Here is a 21751-nt window from a genome sequence, read left to right on the forward strand (position 1 = left end):
TCAAGTCACATTGTTACAAAAAAGTATGGAATCGAAGAGTCCGGAGGAGTCCTAGCTAGCTGCCTCAGTACCGACAGCCTCCTGGTTGTGCCGACCCGCCTCCTCGGTCCCATCAGCCATCTCACCCTCACGAGGTGGGGAATCAAGATGAATAACAGAGTCATTCGGCTGGGGGCCAACGTCAGCAGTGGCTATGGGAGGTACCACAGTTGACGATTGAGGAGCGGTTAAAGGCAGAGCGGTAGGAGGAGCTGTAGTGATCCTAGAGGAAGCAATGTCCTGGCACTCATCAAATATGTGCTCCGCTTCGGTGGGTTCTGGGTCAACATAGATCCCCAGAGGGTCAATCCCTAAATCCTTATCGACCTCATCTGGAGTTGAGCTGGTCTGTCCCTCATCCGGAACTCGGTCGGAGAAACCTTCTCGGAATCCTTGAGCATATCTAAGAGCGCCAACCCTTGAGAACCGAGCATGAAGAGCCAGCATCCCACCGTTCACTCTGCTGATGGTATCAATCAGAGCATTACGCTCGTCCAGAGCTCTCTTCTCAAAAGCCATCCGAGCAGACTGTTCATCAGCCAGAAGGCGCTGGAGCTCTGCCTTTTCGTCTCTGATTGAATCACGCTCAGTCTGCCAGACACTCTTTTCAAGCTGGAGGGCATCCTTCTCATCCTGAAGAGAGTCGTTTTCTTTCTTCAAGACATCTCTTTCTTGTTCGGTTTTTTCAAACCGAGCCAATACCTCGGTATTCTTGCTGGCGAGAAGGTTGTTTTCCTTATTGGCCACCTCCAGGCTATCAGAAAACTTACGAGCCCTAGCGTTCCCCATTTCAACCTGCTTCTGCATAGCCATCATTCCGAACAAAGTCTGCATAGATATACATTAATAATGGTTAAACAGATAGTCTGGTCGGACGAAGGCAAGACCAAATAATATGAGAGGATTCATGAGTTGGAAAATAAAAGTCACCTCCATGGCAGATTGGGGAAAGCGGCTGAACACATCCTTCTGGGATAGACCTTTCGCCGCCTCAAGGTCTTTCGGAGTCCACATGATCCTATAATACGCCATGGCCGTCTGGCCATCCTTTAGCATGGTCTCGTTCGGCTTCACGAACGTCCCATCCATTCGGGTGTACCGAGGAGCCCATGGTGGTAAAGTGGGAAGAGAAGGGGAAGCTGAAGCAGAAGCAGAGGCACCAGCTGCAACAGGCCCGGAGGGGGCAAGAGCTCTGACTGGGCGGTGCAAGAGAGCACCCGGCCCAGAGACCTGGGTCCTTCTTATAAGAGGTTCCTCCTCAGGGTCGACTCCACTGTCAGGATGAGGCCTTTTGCCTGGTTCTTTGTCCCGAGCGCCCCCAGCGGCAGCAGGGGCTGTAGTGATTTGTGGAGATGCGCTCGGGTTGGTAGCAGGGGTGCTGACAACAGAATCAATAGCCACCGTGCTCGGGATGGTGTCAGAGATGGTGGCTGAGGAAGAGGCTGATGCAGGAGAGGAGGTTGCCCCAGCAGCAGAAGTGGCTGGGGGAGTATTTTTCTTCCTGCCAAAGGATGGAATCTGAAGCCTGCTCATGGTATAGCCGAGGGATGAGAGCGCTAGAAGGTTGTCTGAAGTGAGGAGGTCTGAGCAGGAAGGAATATCGTTCAGAACGTATTTCTTCAAGTAATTACTCCTATCCCTGCAAACACTGTAGCTCAAGTCATCACAAGGTATTCCTAAGGAGCGGCATAAGAAAGTACAAAAGCGAGGAACACATGTTTCGCAGGGACAATCGTTTTTGTGAGATTTGAATTTCTTATATGAGGAAACAGAACAGACGCCAAAGGCGCTCGGGATTGGGTAATCCTCTATAGCCGGCGAAGACCAAGCCCCACTAATGCCCAAGATGTTATCCCTCCAACCCTTTTCAGATTTGATTGTGTCCGTACATATGGACATCTTGTCGATCGGGTAGAGGTGGTAGAAGGGCTCGTTAGTTCGGATCTTACTGACCTTATAACACAGAAGAAGATCTATGAGGTCAAGGTCCAGGCTTCTGTCACGAATCAACAATAGCATAACGGATATGATTCTAAAGAAATTGGGGTTTACCTGCAGGGGGGATATCCCCAGTCTATTGAAGACATAATTAAAGAAGGGATGCAGAGGGAACCTAACGACATTTAGTTGAAGGTTTGAAAATAAAACTTCGCCGGGAAGGAGGCCGGCACCGGTCATAATATTAACATCCTTAGGGCAAACCCTAACTTGGATGTTGTCAGGAAGTCTAAGTCTCATACGAAGAACATCTAGATCTACAACAATGGTGGAAGTGATTGAAGGATCTAAAAGGGTAAAAAGAAGCCTGCCGAAAGTAAAAAGGAACAAAACTAACCTCTGAGGTAGAAAGCAACAAAGAGCACTGCAAGACCGCTGGAAGAATGACTCTTGAAGGATTTCACCGGAAAAAGCTTAGCACTGTTCTAAAAAGAGAGAGATTTGACTGGTGATGAAGACGGTAAAAAGGCATGAAGTGGTATTCTAGAGCCTTATAAAGGCGAGGGGGACCCGAGGGCCGAAGCGTCAGGAAGGCGAGAAATTCATCGAGCCCCGGAACATTGATTCTGGATCTGACCGTCCGTTCCCCCATGTGGGTTTCTCGAGCCGTCAACGTCATGATGAGACGCCTTCAATAATTACCCCCTTATTAAACAAGGGGTAATTATGGGGGCAGTTGAGGAGGCCCGAGATGACATGGGCCGGATATGACTTGCAAACGCGACATCCGGTCCGTACAGATGGGTCAGGCCCATAGAAAGACACTGCCATATGGGCCGAACGCGAATAAGCCCATCAAAGATGACCAGGACTTATGGAGGAACGGGCCTAGATCCAGCAGTCCATCAACATTTGTAAATATCTATAAATAGGAAAAGTAATGGAAAGAAGGGGGAGATATTTTTTGGTTGAAATACAAGAATTCTAGAGAGAGAAAGAGGGAAGGAATTTCTTGTATCTTCAATGATTAATATTTATTCATTCTGTACATTTTATTTAAAGGTTTGCTCCCTCTCTGCCCAAATTCCCCATTATTGTTATTTCTTATGAGGATGCTTTTAACAATGCGAGAAAGCACTTGACATTTCCATTGGAAAATAAATACAGTAGAAATTGGTAGGCATTGGTCCGGGTTGACCCGACCTTGTCGTAAGGGGCCAATTCGAGATCAATGCATGTAAGTCTGAATGTCTGATGTCTGCATTTTTGACAGAAAAAAATCTTCAGTTGCAGTAATGCTGAGCTATGTGCATAATTTTTTGGTTGTCCACATATTTCAACATACACGCATGCATGTTTTAACTCTCATTTAATACTTCAAGTTTCATTACTCCTTTTTATGCCAAAGAGATTATGCTATTATTTCCATATTTGAAAACCATGATTTTAGATTTATTGGATTATAATCAATAGTATGGAAGGATGTCGATGTTATATCAATTGTTTCAATAACGAAGTTAAATGATTTTCTTGGCAATATTAGCATGTAATGCAGTTGTGTCTCCTTTAAAACTTTTCCATTAATGGAGCTGTGTTATTTCAGGAGGACTTTCTGGCACTGCTCCGAGATGAAAAAGATCCTGAAGACAAGATGATACAAACGGAAATTTCTGATGAAGATTTTAAAAGGGTTTGGACCGCAGTGATCTGCTTGCTGCTACGCTAAACAAAAAGGGAGAACCAAACGCCGGTGTTAATCTGTTTCCTCTTAAAGGGCCGACTCAGAATCCGCCAATGGTCAACCCTACAATGCCGTAGATCAGATCAACCATCTCCAAGAACTGGCCGATCACAAGAGGCACGGATTAGATTCTCTTCACCTCTTTAATGACATTTGCTGAGTCTTGACTATGATAAGGGGCTTTGGAGAGGAACGAGAGGAAGTGAAAATAATGGATAGATGATACCAAGTTTTCCTTTTTTAGACTCGTTACTTGTACCAAAGAAATGAGAGGTTTTGTTTAGCTCAGTCACAAAAAAAATAAAAAAAAATGGAACCAAGCTATTGTTTAGATCACTCGCAAACAAAAATAGTAGCATATGTTTTGTTTAAAGTTAAAGAAGGTACAGTGGTTTAGTTCTAAGTCACAAAGTAAAAAGTCTATTATTATCCCATCATTAAGTACATAAGCAATAACAGGGCTCACATGAAAAGGTTTACATTGTTAGAGAAAATTTTAATGATTCACATAATACCCATGGTAAGTTTAACTCTCTATATATAGTTTTTCTTTATTCGACCTCAATAGTATATTCACATTAACAAGAATTTTAGGAGATTATACATGTCAACACTACCTTTCTCATCTTAGAAATTGAAACTCAAATCAATGAAAAATCATCTAAAGACCATAAATATATATATATAACCTTAAGGTAGTGATCATCCCAAGCCAGTGACCCACATTAAATCCTTCACAAGTTTCTTACCCTCTCCAAGAATATTCCAAAAACTATACCACATAATATATATATATATATATAAAGAATCATTAAAAATATCTCCAAAAATTCAATATAAATTCTAAAAATTCTATATAAATTTAGCATAGCCCATCCAAGTCTAGAATCTCACCGAATATAAGAACACCTCTCACCATACGGACCGACACAATTAAGTTCTAATATTTTATTTCATTTTTCTTTGGCAAAGAACTAGCACACGGGGAAGTTAAACTTTTGAACTCTTACTTTTAGAAGTGGAAGAAATATCATTACACTACAATTTTCGATTCTCTTTGTCTCTCTTTAATAAAGGGTATATGCCCATATATTATTCTGTAAACCATCCTTCCTCAAAAAATAAAAATAAAAAATAAGTTAGTAATGTGAAGGTATTTGAAATTATCAGCTTCCTTTCGAGAGAATTGAGAGTAAAGTCTGTTTGCAAATTCTAGCATCCAAAAACATGTCAGATCCAAAACAACGCAGATCAATGGCATACACTACTCCCTAAAATCCTGCCTGACACCTAACTAAATCCCACATAAACTAACCAGTCTCTCAGTTGTTGAGATTGGAGAGCATGCCTCCACGCAATTGGCATCACCATCCCAACCAGGCCCTTTAAGGGAAAACAAACTAACAGCAGAATCTGATTCTCCCTCTTCATTTGGCGTAACACGAAGCAGATCACTGCGGTCCAAAACCCTTTCCAAATCTTCATCAGAGATTTCCGTTTGTATCATCCCGTCTTCAGGATCTTCTTCATCTCAAGAGCAGTGCCAAAAGGTCCTCCGGTAATAACACAACTTCATTAATGAAAAAGTTTGGAGGGAGATAGAGTCTAATATTGTCAAGAAAATCATTTAACTTTGTTATTAAAACAATTGATCACTCAAAAAACCACGTGGAGCATTGCAAAGAAACAGAAAGCTCAAGTGATATAACATGGACATCCTTGCATACTATTGATTGTAGTCTAATAAAACTAAAATCATGGTTTACAAATATGGAAACAATAGCAAAATCTTTGGCATAAAAAAGGAGTAACGAAACATAAAGTATTTAATGAGAGTTAAAACATGCATGTACATGTGTGTGTGTGTGTGTGTTGAAATATACGGACAACCAAAATAATATGCACATAGCTCAGCGTTACTGCAGCTGAAGATTTTTTTCTGTCAAAAAGGCAGACATCAGACATTTAGACTAGCATGCATTGATCTGGAATTAGCCCCCTTACAACAAGGTCGAGTCAACCTGGACCAATGCCTACCAATTTCGTGTTGACCCCACAAAATTGTAAGAACCCTGAGCCAAGCCACAACCCTAGCCAGTCTACATATTTTTTTTGATAAGTAGCCAGTCTACATATTAAGCTTTAGAAATCATAAACAGTCCAAGAGAAATTTGAAAACACTGAGAGAAGATTTAATAATATAGCAGAAAAAAAATTTAAAATTTTGAATGACTTGGAAATTTTCGAAATAACTTGGGAGTAGGACAACTGAATCGTGTCAACAAGTGTTCATTTGTCTGTTGTAGAAAATAGAAAATATACATTATATACCAAAGTCTTAGAAATGCAGAAACAAGTAATACCATGCATCATTAAGAAAAAGCATAAATCAATCTGGCTCTCTAATAAACACATTGTCCAACAGAGAACACAGCATGTCATTCGAGGACTATTGAGCCAACAGAACAGTACACATCACATGGTTGAAGATATCAAAATAGATATCACAAACCTCCGTAATATCTGTACTGTTGGATGTGGTTCTTTCTTGCTGAAACTGCCCTTTCCCAATCACGACATGCTCAAGCCTTAACTAACTGCAAGCTCTTTTCAGAATTCGACCCTGATAGCGTTATACAGCTTCTTCCCATTACAAGTAGAATAGCAAATTGCATTACATAAAACAAAAGAACAAAGCCAATCATAAAGGACCTCTACAGATTTGAGTTGTTGCCAGCCTGTAAACATGAACGAGCTTTGTTTGACCTATTCTGTGACATCAATCCATAGCATGTAAATCCATTCGGGGATTTTGGGATGCAACTGAATATATGATAAACCAAAAATGTCAAGTGCATCAAATGAAAAGGCCAAAAAGACCAAAACAAGCTCAAGAATTAGAGAAAACCATGGTTTGAGGAAAGTACCCGATCACTATAGTATAAAATGCAGGTATCAGCTGCAGTAAGATTGTTACCCAGCCCACCAGCCCTAGTGCCGACGAGATTCCGTAGTTACTGTTCTAGTCATTGAACTCCTTGATCTGTTTGACCAAAAATAACAGGTTATCACTAAAATAGAAGATGGTTCACTGAAATGAGGGCAGTTTTGCGACCAAAACAAGCACTATAGACAAATGTATGGAGAGAAATTTATTCTAAAGAAAAGGACAAGAGGCAGCAACAATGAGACTAAACATATTCATGGCATGGGTGCAGGCTTGTAAGTTTATATTGGACACGTCAAAATTACATTGTGTGTGACTATGACAAGAAAAAAAGAACACGGGCGCACGCACTCAGACATACACGCGCGCACAAACACATATAACATCCTGTATACAGAGTGTATCATAACCTATCTGGATAAACAAGTAATAAAATTGCAAAGATAATCAGTGTAGTGATTGCAGAAAAAATAAGATAAACAGCGTCACCTCAATGATCAGCCCAGTGGGGCTTACCAAACTGAAGAGCATATATTCTGGCAAATTTTGTAAACTGTGCAGGAAAAAAAAAAAAAAAAAAAAAAACACTTGCACTTAGAAAACAAGAAGTTTCTGTAAACCAAAACTACAAAATTTTTAAATTAATTTATAAAAATGACTTGGAAGTTGGAGCAATATCAATGTTAAGAGGTAGTCCTTACCTGTCTTTTTCTTTCAGACAATTTCACACTACCACCAATTCTACAAACCTCAAATCCCTTTTCACTGAAGTCGTAATCAAGTATATCTAAACTTAGTCTACGCCAGAAGATTAGAACCTGATTGAGAATACAACAAAAGATTAATAGAATGATAAAGTAAATTAGAATAATAAATAAATAAATAACCAATAAACTCTACAGCGTACTTTGTGCTTCCAAGGAAATAACTTTGCCAGCCATCTGTCCAGCAAGTGAAATTTGCCGCACTGTTCAACTATCTGCTATACAGATGGGTAGAGGCTGTAAAGAAATCAAGAAAGAAAAAAATTGCATAAAATTATAGAGAACCCATTATATTTTAGATCTAATTGATATTGCAAAAAGCATACAAGAGCCATCAAAGGCTGACTCTAAGAGATCAGGGCGGATTCAGTTCTTCCGAAATTGAAGATTATTAAGCTTGCCTTTCATACCACGTCCTGCGTATATATTCAAAGTGAGCACGGAAAAATTGAAAAATATAATGAAAAGAAAATGTCGCTATTATCAGCAAAAATTACAAAATATAATGGCTTGTTAATGCTTACAGGCAAAAGTGCACCAGTAGAATAAATGAACTCTAAAACCAACAGCCATAAAGGCGGGAACCAAAAACATACCTCTCCGAGCCAATGTGAATTGTACCAACAAGTTGAGGACCAACATCAGGATGTCTCAATTTGCAACACCGAAATGGAGGCAATGCATCAACAGCTAAGTTCATTTTAGTAGTTCCCTGCTCCAGTAAATAAATTCACAAAAACTATGATAAATCCAAGTAAACTCCAATTCAGGAACTAATCTAAGAACAAAGAATAATAGGAAAGAAGTCCACCAAACATTCCCAACTTTTGTCTGGGTTTCAGTAGGCAATGATTACCAGATAAGTACAACTCACAGTGGGCATGAAATAAAACTACCGTTCATGACATAATACCCTTCTGAAAAACTACTGTTGATCACCTTATTACCAGCAACAATGTCCCATGGGTGGCTAAGTATAACATTTTAGCTGAAACCTGAACGAAAGCTTACAATGCTCCCTCTGAAGAAATTATTATCAGCTCAACCCCCAAAATTGTATGCTAGTTCAGTCCCTCCATTTACATTGTGATTTCTAATCTTTTAGGACAATCCAAAAACTACTGTTGATTACTTTATCACCGGCAACAAAGTCCCACTAGTGGCTGGGTATAACGTTTTAGCTGAAACCTGAACGAACACTACAACAAATACAGGCTTTAGAGTCAGTCAAAACCGCTGCTATAGCCTATTGCAGCAGCATAGCGGTGGTCAGTATAATAGCCACCTAAGGCCTCGACACAATAGGTATTTGGGTTATAGACCGCCGCTAAATCTCAGCGTTACACGTCTAAATTGTAGCTTCCAATTTCTTATAAAATATTTTATCAGCTTCATTGTTATAAAACATTTTTTTTTTTTTTTGGCAGATTAAAAAAAGCTAAAGTTAATGACCTACTTCTACAAGAGTTAGCTTCCAATTTCTTAGAAAATAATTTATCAGCTTCATTGTTATAAAAACGTTTTTTTTTTTTTTTTTCTTGTTTTTTTGGGCAGATTAAAGAAAGCTAAAGCTAGTGACCTACTTCTGCAAGAGTTCTCAACTAATACAAAAACATATTCATAACAGGTCTCTACAAAATCTATCGATATAGATTTAAACCCAAAAAATTGAATACAACCAATTCGTGAAAAAATCCATCTTTAAGCAGAAAGATATCTGTAAACCTGTTCTTCCACATTATTCCATGTAATTTACCAAAACATGTTAGAAAATTTCAAGGCAGAAAATTTATTTACACCTACCTTCCTCAATGACAGAATGCTTTTAGCTTCTGTATTTCATCAATCGACATCTCAATTCCTTCACGTCCGACTGTTTGATGGGCTTTAACAAGAACATTGGAGCTCCTTCTAAGCACCCCCATTCATGCAAGTACTAATTTATGGTCAACTTTATGTTGTTGAATCTAAATTCTAAATTTGTATTATACTGGGCTGACAAAAGTAAACTGAAATCAATTAAGATGCTTAGGATCCTCCAAAAAATGGTGAGCCACCAAGAATGAGTCAACATTTATACTCTGGACTGACTCTCTTCCTTTAGCGCCAATAGCTACTGTTAATAACAACAAGCTCACAGACATAATTTGGACAAGAAAAATACCAAAACCCGTTATAATCAACCTCATCAAATTCACAATCACAGATAAAAAAGCAATTCAGGCTATGTTTTGGGTTAAGAGATCTTCCCTTGTATCACAATGATTATATGACCTAGAATTCAAAATTCAAAAGTGTACGTATGAGAAATCAACCCTTGCATATCTAATCTGCTTTGAGGATGTATCTAACTGATGTGATGCTCAAGTTATATAGTTTCTAGACTAGAATCACTAAACTCCAAAAGAAAGGGATCACAATCGAACATCAATGGAATTCAAGAAAGGAGAGAAACAAAGGGATCTTAAGAATTTAAGGAACTATAAATTATACTTTTAGGCAAAAAAAATATGAATTGCAAGAAAATATAGGAAAGACACCCTTCTTCCAGTATATACATTTATTCAACATAATAATTCAAGCCATTTTAGCCTGTTCCAAAACCATGCAACTTCTCACGATAATTACTAAATTGATGCAAGACTCACCATGCAACTTAGAAAAATCATAGGGGTCAACATTCTGCTGACCTTCGCCAAGAACATACCATCCCACTTCAAGACTCGCTTCAGAATTCTGATTAAAGTCGTTTTCTGCAATAAATTCAGAAACAACATCCCATTTTACTTGGTCTTTCTTATCATTATGCATACACTACAACCACAAAATATTTCAGTATATACACGTATAAATGCGCACGCACATGCACCCATAGAAAATAACAGATTTAATGGCATATATAACAATAAACCACATATTAAATAACGTGTTTACATGGCAATTCAGGAAATAGCCAAGCATAACAGAGTCTGAAAGTAGGAACCCGAATATGATTTTTAAGCAAAACATCAAGCTTCAAATTATGGAATTCCATAAACTATCATCCTAATGGAATTGAAGATACGAAGTAAATATAAAATAGAAATTAATAAAGCAATGTTTGATAAGAATCATGGAATACCATAAACTATCATCCATAGATGTTCTTAAGTTGGGATTCTGATAGTGTCTTCTGAAAAATCACTGTACTGGCTGCTTCCAAAAGCAGACGAGCAATTCTACTTGGTGACATTCAATCCAAATGAAACATGTTCTTTGTTAATATCAGTATGTGTATGCACTATGCAAATACTACTCACCACTAACCAACTCGAAACCCTAACTTTCCATGATGAGAGAGAGAGTCTTACATTGAGCTGACTGGTAATAGTCCTGGTTCCATGGAGCTAGAATCACAGAGCCCATGGCCGATCTATCTCCCAATCAAGCAAACGCATTATGCAGTCCCTTCACCTGATCACAATCGCAAACAAAATCACATGGAGCAAACATTTTCAATATACAAAATGAAGAAAACAATGAAATTAAAAAAAGATCAAGAAAACGGCAGCACCACTCTCTGCCACCCATGTTACGACTACAAGACCAGGGAATCGGCAGAGCAGCCAACTCAATAGGGCGAAAAAGGGCACAAATAGCAAGACATCATAAACAACAAAATAAGAACAGAGCAGTGTCTTACCTTTGCATCAAGTCCTTTATCTGACGATGAACCACATCCCTTCCTCTGCAACATTCAGAAAAATAAAATAAATAAATAAATAATCCCCTTAAGTACTAATCAGTGCCCTGTTGGGATTTAGAGGGAAAATCAATTCAATTAAAGTACATATATCAAATTTCATTAACACAACGCAACTAAGAAACAATTGCAGAAGCCTTAATTGTCTTGACATAACCCCAAATGGGGCCATAAAGATGTGGAAGCTAGTCATCAGATATGCTAATTCACAAATTTCTACATGCAAGACTCAAGGTATAGTAGAATGCAGAAATGCCTGAATTCAGAAGTGTACATTTCCCATGGAAAGGCTTGTATGAACTCACATTCAAAGAATTCTTAGATATAGCCTCTGGGGTGCATCTGTGGTAACAAATTTGAAGTTACAAGGATATTAGGAAAAGAGAAAACAGTTAAATGTGTTAACCATATAAGAAACGAGCCTTGCCATTCTAAAAAAATTTGAGAACAAAGTAAAAGCAACAGGGATATATGCTTATTATCACATCAATTCAAAGGGAAAGAATAAAATCAGTGAAATACCCTGTGGCCCTGGATACATAGGGTGTTTGACGTAATTTAGGTCAGCTGGTAACCCACCCCTGCCACAGTAATGCAAACTACAGTTGGACAAAGTATGGCATATAAAAGCATGACATTTAGTAGCTTTTAATTGGTTAAATGCATGAAAGTTGAAGAGACTTAACAAACAGACTTGGAAAAAAAAAAAAGCATATTACCATAGAAAAAGATAAGCACGTTCCAAATTGAATTGAATTAGATAATACCCGAATTAGATGATATACAAAGCACTGCAATTTCAATTATTAGTTTCTAAATTTTGATTCGCAGTTGTTGTAATGCACAATTCGTGAGATAATAACATTTGACACTGCATTTGTTCACAACTCACTGGGAAGAAGGTAAGTTGAAGCAGGGTTCACCCCCATTCTTCAAGCGATGAAGAGCACTTACAGAGTTTTTTCTGTGTTGAGGACCAACATAGAAGTTGTTGACAAAGCACACCACTATGAGGATGACATGCGCTAATTCAACCCAAATGTGGCAATGATACACATTTGTTCTACTAAGAGGAGAACGAATAGTTCTCTGAATATTGCACATACATCTGGCCTTCAGAAGTAATAAATGAAAGAGTTCAATCTACTTATCATTCTGATAGTAAGATATAATTAGATGACCTATGAGAAATCAACCATGATTCTTCTATAAACAACTAATAGACCAAATTTAGCAATTCCTCTTATATGCATAAATTTTATCATTCTAATAGTAAGATATAATCTGTGTATAATTGTGATCATAAGCATCTAAATTCATGTTAGGGTGGTGATTACTACTCCATGTTATCCACAAAATTTGCAATGCAATAGCAGCACAAGTGGCCTTGATACCATGTTTCCCATAACCAGTAAATGCCAGCACCATTCTTTCTTTTTTGTTTTACTCATGTCCACAGCCAAGCGTGTAAGCATGTAAGAAATCTCAATTGTCTCATTACTATATTTTATATTTTCATTGCTTGATTAATTACTATAATAAACAAAACTGAGATTCAACAATGATACTAAGATGATGCCTTCCTTCTCGCCGTGTTCTATTCTGCCACTCTGGGAGACAACAGGGCTGTGAACTTGTGCATTGTATGTACCTTTCATACTAAATTTTTTGTTTTTGTTTTTGTTTTTTGTACAAATACACAATTGATTAACTTAGGTGATAAAACACTATAGTTACAATGGTGATTACCTTGTAATGCAGCAGAAGACCTTCGAAGTCCACATTTTATTATTGCATTCCTCTAAAAAAAATTTGATAAGTTATTGCATTCCTCTAAAATGGATGTGATTTTTCAAATTAATAATATTTAAGTGGGGAATATGGGACCTGGTGGGAGGGAGACATTGCCCATAGAGGTATGCATAAATTCACACACACACACATACATATACACACATACAAATATCAAAGATAGTGAAATAACAAACCTAAAGATACTTCCTACTGGGGCTGGCCAATCAAAGCATGCTGATAATCATCATCAAGATACAACACTCAGTAATCCCAAGAGGAATGATTGGCAAGCATGAAGGAACCCAAACCCAAATAAGGAAAGAAAATTCTCAAAATTTGCTTGGTAACATTGAATTACTATGAAATTCTAGAGTCTATAGAGACTACAAATGACAATCTAAATATCAGAATGCGTATGCACTATGCAAATACTCCTCAATGCTAACCACCTCGATACCCTAACTTTCCCGGAGAGAGAGAGTCTTACATTGAGATGACGGGTAACAAGAGTCCTGCTGGTTCAAATGAGCTAAAATCACAGAGCCCCTGGCCGATCTATCTCCCAATAGAGCGAACACATTATGCAGTCCCTTCACCTAATCACAAATATGAACAAAATTGAGAACAAAATCACACACAGAGCAAACATTTCAATATACAACATGAAGAAAACAATGAAAAAAAAAAAAAAGAAAAGAAAGAAAGAAAGAAGGAAACGATCAAACGAAGAACAAAAACCCCAAACTTCCTTTGGTTCGAGTTAGGGCTTTTGTTTAGTGAAGAAGCACAGAATACGTAGAATTCACGTTTTTATCTGAAACAATGAAAAAAAAACGCTAAATTACAGAGAATGCTTACTAAGATTGTACTTCGAGCTAGGGTTTTTGGCGTCACAGATCTACCGTGTTCGTGTTGGAGAGAGAAGGATTGATAGTGAGACCGTGTTCATGTAGGAGTGTAGGAGAGGGAGTAGGATCGATAGTGAGAGACAAAGTGAAATCAATTTTTTGGAAGGTTAGGTCAACAAATCGCTTGATCAGATTAGAGAGAAGGATCGTGCGCAAGCAGTTTGAAGAAGGATCGACAGTGAGAGAAATGTGGTCAGAATAAAAACACGATATTTGGAACCATGTGATGAGAGAGAGAGTGATCTGTGCACATTTCAGGGGAGGAGAGAGAGAAATAAAAGGGACTGTAGCTCTATAGGCAGTTTTTCTTGTAGTGGAAAGCTTACCATGCTCCCTCTGAAGAAATAATTATTAGTTCACCCCCCAAAATTGTATGCTAGTTCAGTTCCTCCATTCACGTCAATCCAAATTTTTTGGCCAAAAAGAAAAAAGAAGACTCTTGACGGTCAAGCCCTCTTGCCCAAATTGCTCAATCTGGCGGCACTTTCTAATTAGAAAGCCCAACATTCGCTAAGCTCTAGCTTGCTCTACTAGGAATGTTCACTAAGCTCTACATTGCTCTACCAGGAACATTCACTAAGCTCTAGCTTGCTCGACTAGGAAGTGACTGAACTTAGCAAATGCTATTGGTACCCAAGATCACCTGGTCATTCGCTTAAATTTATACAAATTGGTTTTCAGCAAGGGGCAAGAAGTACCAATTTGAAGGTCAAATATGTGCTGTAAATTGCTTTATTATCACAGAAGTGATAAGTTAGATGACCACAGTACCCAAGCTCCATAAGAAGGAAATTTGACTGAGCCACGACACCCTTGCATAATCAAACCAGGAATGCGATTATGAAAACAAACATGCTTCAGAATTTCTACAATTAGAAAAGTTTTTAAACTTTTAATCACAACAAAACAATAAAAAATGTGTGGTTTCTTGCCACTTTTACCCGTCAGAATCTCCACTACCAACCTTCCGCTTTATCAAACAAGTTTCATTCTTTCTGATTTATTGCAGTTGAAATTAAAATTTCAAAATTGATGCACAACATGATATGCCAAAATGTGAACAATAAAGATGAATTTGCATCATGAAGCTTAAAAGAGTACCTTCTAACCAAGCACCCCTCAGCAATGATTACAATATGAGCTCCAGCTTCCCTAGCAGAATTACTAATAGCCAAAGATACCAAGCACATCGCAAGTATGCATGTTGTCTATGCAAAAGTGTAAAATGTAATAGAACACACTCGAAAATGCTTCTCAACCATAGCTAACAGCGATCCAGATCAACATTTCAAACTAATACAGTTTTAAGCCGAATGTACATTTGCAGAAGTGATAACTAATTTTGCATCACATAAGAAATGAACACAAACTATACAGACTCAATGAAAGCATAGTCTATATCATGGATCCTAAGTGAAGACTTAAATGTTGAGATTGTTAAAGAGACCTTGCAAATTACATAACTCACAATATAATCCGTTGCGCCAGGAACCACAGAATGGAGTTGCAAACATTGGGAAATGTACAAATTTAACCAGGAAATTTAAAAAGGTCATCATAAATATTTGCAAATAGAAAACTCAAAGCAAACTCCAATATTTATATGGTGTATACATATATCTTTATCTATATATATATACAGAGAGAGTTATTCGAGAACCAAAGCAATGTGCCCCTCCTTGGAAAATTGTAGGGAAACATTGAGAATAATGTCACTTGTTTGTTTGAGATATGTGATAGCACACAAGTTCACATGCCAATTAAATATCAAAACTTCACCAAAGATCCAAATTTATTCTCCCAAAATACCAGCATTTAACAGGCAGCTAAGTCAGTTACGTACATTATAAAACAAAAATACTCAACATCAAGTCCGCAGCTAAGATACATATGACCATATCCCACAATCACCATCAGTTTGTCCCATCACATGATGTAGCATAATATATCCACTCCCAGGAGTATTGACATTCCCCTACCACACAATTGAGGACAACTGGCTTATTATTTCTGTAAATTTGTAGAAATGCCAAACTTCAATCAAAGTCTAATGAGCCCTGTGACAGATATTTAGAGTTAAATCTTCAGACAGTAACATTTTTGTTTATGAATGTCCACCCCAGCCTTATGAATAAGATAGGAAAAAGGTGAAAAGTGGAAGATGGTGGCAAGAATAAGATTTAAATTATAATGCTTAGCTTCTCAAAAAGTCTTTAAGAGTACAAATTTGTAGATTACACAAATATACCTAACTAATTGGGGTTTTTTTTTTTTTTTTTTTTTTTTTTTTGGCATGGACAGGTCACATACGAAGATATAACCAATTTGTACAAGTGTATATTTCAAACAGAAGGGCTCAGGTACTGCCTAATGTGTTACTTGATACCCATTAATACTCACCCAATGTACAAAACAAACAACTGGAAGGTCCAAATGACATATATCACATAGGAATTGAACAATACCATAGTTTTGATCTTTCCTTAGTGTGCATACATGAAAAAGAGAGTATTAGGGGATACACGTTTCCATAATAACAAAAATTAAAACAAAAAACAAAATTCAAATATTAAAATATTAAAATAAAAGTGTAACGAGAGAAGAATTTTTAGATTATGAAGTTTTAAAATTCACTATAACAACAACAACAAACAAAACTTTTTCCCAATTACTTAAGGATTGGTTACATGGATCCTATTTTTCCATTTAAAATTCACTATAGCAACAACAACAAACAAAACTTTTTCCCAATTACTTAGGATTGGTTACATGAATCCTATTTTTCCATTCTACTCTTAGGATTCATGTTCACACTGGTGCAAAGAGTTTAAACTAGTTGTCAAGCTACCTTATGTAACCCTCCTCCTTTTCCGGGTCTGAGACCATCAATATAAACTAAGGCACTATTTATGACACGGACTAGTTTTAAAATATATAGAATGTTGAATGCAATTGGTTTAGGCCCCAAACTAACTATCATAACAAGGCCAATAACTAGTCTAAATGGATCGCCCTTTCCTTATTGTCCAAAGCTTGACTACTGGACCTCAAATCAAATACCATCTAACTTCACACGAATGGATTTTGATCATTCAAAAATGATATAGAAAATATTGGGACTTGAGCCCTAACTACACCTCCCCTAAGAGAGTAGCAGCGGATAATACATGATCTAGGTGATTACCATCACATTTATCGTGTATTGGTAATTACATTTTTTTCTAATTTTATTTGAACCAATCCCATTATCATTTGGGTGAAATGAAAAGGTACAAAATTGATATGTTAAATATAGCATATCATTTTGCTAGGCAAGGACTAAAAAAGAGAGGGAAAATAGACTGAAATTCTCGTTGCAAAAGTCCCCAACATAAAAATAAGATCATCTCAAAAAGTTTTGCACTAGAATTTTCCTCCAAAACTAGTTGTCTTCTCTGCCAAACAAAAGGATAAAACAACAAACTGAGAAAAACAAAATTCCACAACTAGCAGTCGTATGAATTTTTCCTGACACAGAGATCAAACTAAAGCAAGTGTATTTTAAGAAAATATTCAGACAGCCCATACTTGAATGGATGGCTCATTTCTCCTGTTCAATGTGTCACCATTAAATCTTGGTCCCACAAAAAGTCCACGAGATCATTAGCGATCACCTCAGCAACTCAAATCCATCCGGATAAACATATGAGACTATAGTCACAACTTGATCCTGATACCATGCACACTAATATGTACACCCCTAAAACCAGTGCATTTCAACAGAATGAATAAGAATCCTACCGTGGTCCCTATTACGGAATTCATGGCAAGTGGTGCCTTCAGAACATCAGCCTGTAGTTATTCACATCAATGATAGTACATTAATAAATTGGTAAAATGGACACTCATCAATTGAACCCACAAGTTTAGTGAACACACACACACAAGAAACTCTTTTAGACATGTAAAAATTCCCTACATTGAAATATAACATAAGATCAGAAATATAAGATTCAAGGCGATGCAACACAGAAATAACAAGAGGTAAAATGATGCCTTCCAATAATTCTTTTACCCTTCCAAGGAACATTAAAAGATCAAATTAAATGTTCCAAATTAAACATTTCCAACAACTTTTAGATAAAATTTGGAATGAGATTACACAAGATTGGATGAAAAAAGGTAAACTTGAGCTAATGAGGAAAAAAATGGACACTTCTTTGCCATTGTGATGCTGGAATATATGTGTGTGTATATATATATATATGGATATATGTGCACAACAGTCCATAAAGTCAAATGATAAATAACAAGAGCATTAAAATCACGTAATAACCTCAAACCAATTATAAAAAACCTTCAATGCTGGGGACAATAGGAGTCCCTGAAACATCAACTGATACAAGTTAGGAAAGGATGAGATCACCACTAAAAAATCATAAATTACTAAAGTTAATGAATTTGTATTGACTTGATCAATGCAGGTACATAGTTTATGGTGCACTGCTTCCGGTTGGCAGTAACAACAAGAAACAAAAGAATTAACATGTTAACGATAAAAGGACCCAAGTTTGGAATATGGAGAAATAAAAATAAAAACCTCTTACACCATATCTTTTTTGCCCCAAGGAAAGAGCCCACCTCAGACAATGAGCCCAAAAAACTGATTTCTGTAACTTATTTTTCATCTTGGCATTAAAAGACAATGCATAAAATAAATAATAAATAGAGTAGTAAGCATAATTCATAAGAAAATCAAGATTCAGGAGCTGATGTGAAACTATTCATTATATTTATATTCAAACGTCATCAATTCTACACTTATGAAATAAAACTAAAACATTTAAACAAAACTTCTTCTCTATTCCATTGCTTTACATATGCTGATTTTTCAGCTATTTTCCATTCGGTTAATTTGTCCTAATGTTCTCATAATCCTTCAAGTAGGCTTTGAAACTTAAATTACATATTCAGGAAATCATTACAATTGATCAGCACATCACATAATATTTGCAGCTTTTGATAATTTTATCTACAAACATCACCGGCAACTACCTTCACTTGTCTCCTTATGGTATTATATCCTGAATAGCTCGGGAACAAATCAAAAATATTAGTGCACTTTCTGAACACACTTGATCCCAGCTTCTAGAGTTTCCTTCTGTCTATATTCTATGTTAGATGCATTGCTTGATTCGGCAAATACAACAATTGGTCATATAAGTCTCTGGCTCTCCCTTGCAAGAAAAACTACATTATGGACTAGAACTAATGCAAATAGTTTATATTACATTAAAACAAAATAAAATACATTATCATAACTCATTTTGAGAAAGATGCAATCAACATATACTTAAAAGCTGCCCTATCATAAGGAAACCATTTATTACATGGTTCATACATATTCAGAAAAAGAGAAATTATGCGGCTGACCTCATTCATATGAGCTTAAGGCCAGGATGATGATGATGTGTTCAATGGTACTTCTTCTGGGTTCCTAGGAAATATAATTAAACTTGCAGGATTCTCAGGACATCTATACTCAATTTGATAGCATGGAATTCGTATCTTACACTAATTTTTCGTTCAATTTCAATTCCAATCCACTGACTCCAGGCTTGTAGTTGCTTCTACAATGATTTTTTTTTTTTTTTTACTCTAAGGGCAGAGAATTAGAATGCATAAGATACATACATGTTGAATTGAACCTCTCGTCCCGTTTGGATAATTTTGAAATCATTGAATGGTTGAGTTCTTTATCAGGACCCAATAGAAGATACCGGACATCAACACAAGGCGTGAATGATAGAAGGACTCCGTTTCAATAACTTCAATCCATGTCTCTTTTCGCAATACCGGGGATGAGATCTTCGGGGGCGGCGGTCGAGGACGGCGACGGAGAGTCCAGAGGGAGCGAGGTAGGCGGTGGCGGTGAGGCCCGTTGTGGCCCTCGCCGATCACCAGCTCGTCCCATTTCTTCTCCTTCAACGCGCGCGTGGAGCTCGCGCTGCTGCTCAAGTTTATTGGCCACAACTCTCTCACACAGTCACTCACACAAAGTCACTGTTAATGGACTCGCGTGAATAGCTTTTGTTTTGCAACTAGTAATTAAAAAGCATCTTTAGTACGAATAATTAAAAATATTTGTTAGTACTATTTGTTTTTAAAGTATAATGATTAGTTTAAAAATATCATTTAAGAACTTTTTAAATAAATAAAAAATATTGTATCCTTACAATATCAAATGATAAGATAATTTTTACAAAATACATTTTTTTATTATTTAATGGACAATATTAGTCTACTCATCGGTGAGCGGAAAACTTATACTCATCATCTATGTGGCTCAATGTTAAACTAACAAGTATTTTTATATTTAAAATATTAAAAAATAATAATAATTTAATACATATCCTAAATGAATCTGAATCAAATTTTAATTATCTCTCCTCCGCCTCCTTCTCACGCTTCTATCGTGTAAAAAAAAATAAACCTGAAACAAAGAAAAGCATCTCGTGCTTATATGTTATTTGAGATCAAAATCACTAAATGCCAAAACCCTATAGAGAATATAGAGAATTTAAGTGTATAGTTAATAAAATAAATAAATAAATAAATAACACCAAATCATTGTCAAATACCAATGTTCCAGAAAATGATGACCAATTGCAAGGTCCTATTTAATCAGCTTCGGTAAATAAATCCAGCTCCAAAACATTACATTCGACATCGTTATGAATACTCTTGAATTCAACGTCACCAATTTTCATTTCCTTTCTGGCCTTGTGAATTTTTTGAAAGGTTACTTAAAGGTGCCATAAATTCCTGCCAATAATAAAATAGAAGCATGAAAAAGAAGGAGAGGAGAGATAATTAGAATATGATTTGGATCCATTTGGGTTTAACCCGGATAGCTATCAAATTATTTATTTTTTATTATTTTAAATGTAAGAAAACGGTCAGTTTATAAATTTTCTACTCATCGATGAGTAGGCAAGCATTGTCCTTATTCAATAATACAGAACTCGTCAAAAACAAAAATAAAAACACCAAAAACAAAATACTTAACCAAACATGCCCTTAGTTAGATGGGTGATGGTGAAAGCACAAAATTATTTACAAAAGCAAAAATGACATAACCTTTTTAATTACAACATTGCAATTTTGTTTTAAAAAACAACCTTTTTTTCATTTTATATAAATTATTACTTCCTACATAATTTCGGACAATCACTAATTACAACGTAATTAAATTAATTAAAAGTATCAATTTTTTCTTATATTAGTTATGTGTCATCTGATTATTGGTAGGTTTTAATGGTTTGAGACTATTAATAATTTCTCCTTTTTTTTCGTAGTCCAATCCTTATCCAAAATGGTCACACCAAATTTGAATAGGGAATTTAAAAGGAGAGGAAATGAGAAGGATTGATAGATAAAAAAATAAATAAATAACTAAATTCTTTCCAATTGATAGATAATTTTGATTTTTTTTTTCAAAATGATAAGATAGATTATTTAGGTCATTTTTCTAAGTACACCTTAATGTTTTTAGAGACTTAAAAATAGAAACATCATAAAATAAAAAAATCACATTTACCACTACACCATTCCATACAATTTTATTAAAAACTCTATACACTTTTAATTAAAAATTAAAATTAATGTTTCTTTTATTGTAGGTAACTTCAGATCTATATATTACATTCACACATTTTCATCACTCCCTCCATATTTGCACAAGTTGACACATATAAGGGACAAGGATTAAAAAACAACCTTAAAATATATTCCGCGTAATACTTTTATTTCTTATTTAAAAAAATGAATAAAAAACATTTTTAATATTTTCACATTGTGTAAAAATACCCCCTCTGACATAAATTAGTGTTGTAATAC

At 36.3% G+C, this 21751-nt stretch overlaps 1 long non-coding RNA gene across 1 annotated transcript in view; it reads right to left on the reverse strand.

Annotated features, from left to right (window-relative positions):
• LOC132266721 (uncharacterized) overlaps nt 1-19931 on the reverse strand; it is a 46176-nt gene extending 26245 nt beyond the window's left edge. Inside the window, exons 1-12 of the long non-coding RNA XR_009468701.1 lie at nt 13453-19931; nt 11694-11752; nt 11477-11513; nt 11112-11156; nt 10780-10882; nt 10078-10182; nt 8026-8141; nt 7573-7845; nt 7367-7483; nt 7155-7218; nt 6646-6761; nt 6231-6541 (exon numbers count right to left, since the gene is read on the reverse strand). This is a non-coding gene — a long non-coding RNA (uncharacterized LOC132266721). The remainder of the gene's footprint in view (nt 1-6230; nt 6542-6645; nt 6762-7154; nt 7219-7366; nt 7484-7572; nt 7846-8025; nt 8142-10077; nt 10183-10779; nt 10883-11111; nt 11157-11476; nt 11514-11693; nt 11753-13452) is intronic.
• Nucleotides 19932-21751: the final 1820 nt, after the last annotated feature.

The sequence above is a fragment of the Cornus florida genome, unplaced genomic scaffold, assembly GCF_030987335.1.
Source record: "Cornus florida cultivar Cherokee Brave unplaced genomic scaffold, ASM3098733v1 CherokeeBrave_3.0.0_Hap2_Chr07, whole genome shotgun sequence".
Lineage (NCBI taxonomy): Eukaryota > Viridiplantae > Streptophyta > Magnoliopsida > Cornales > Cornaceae > Cornus > Cornus florida.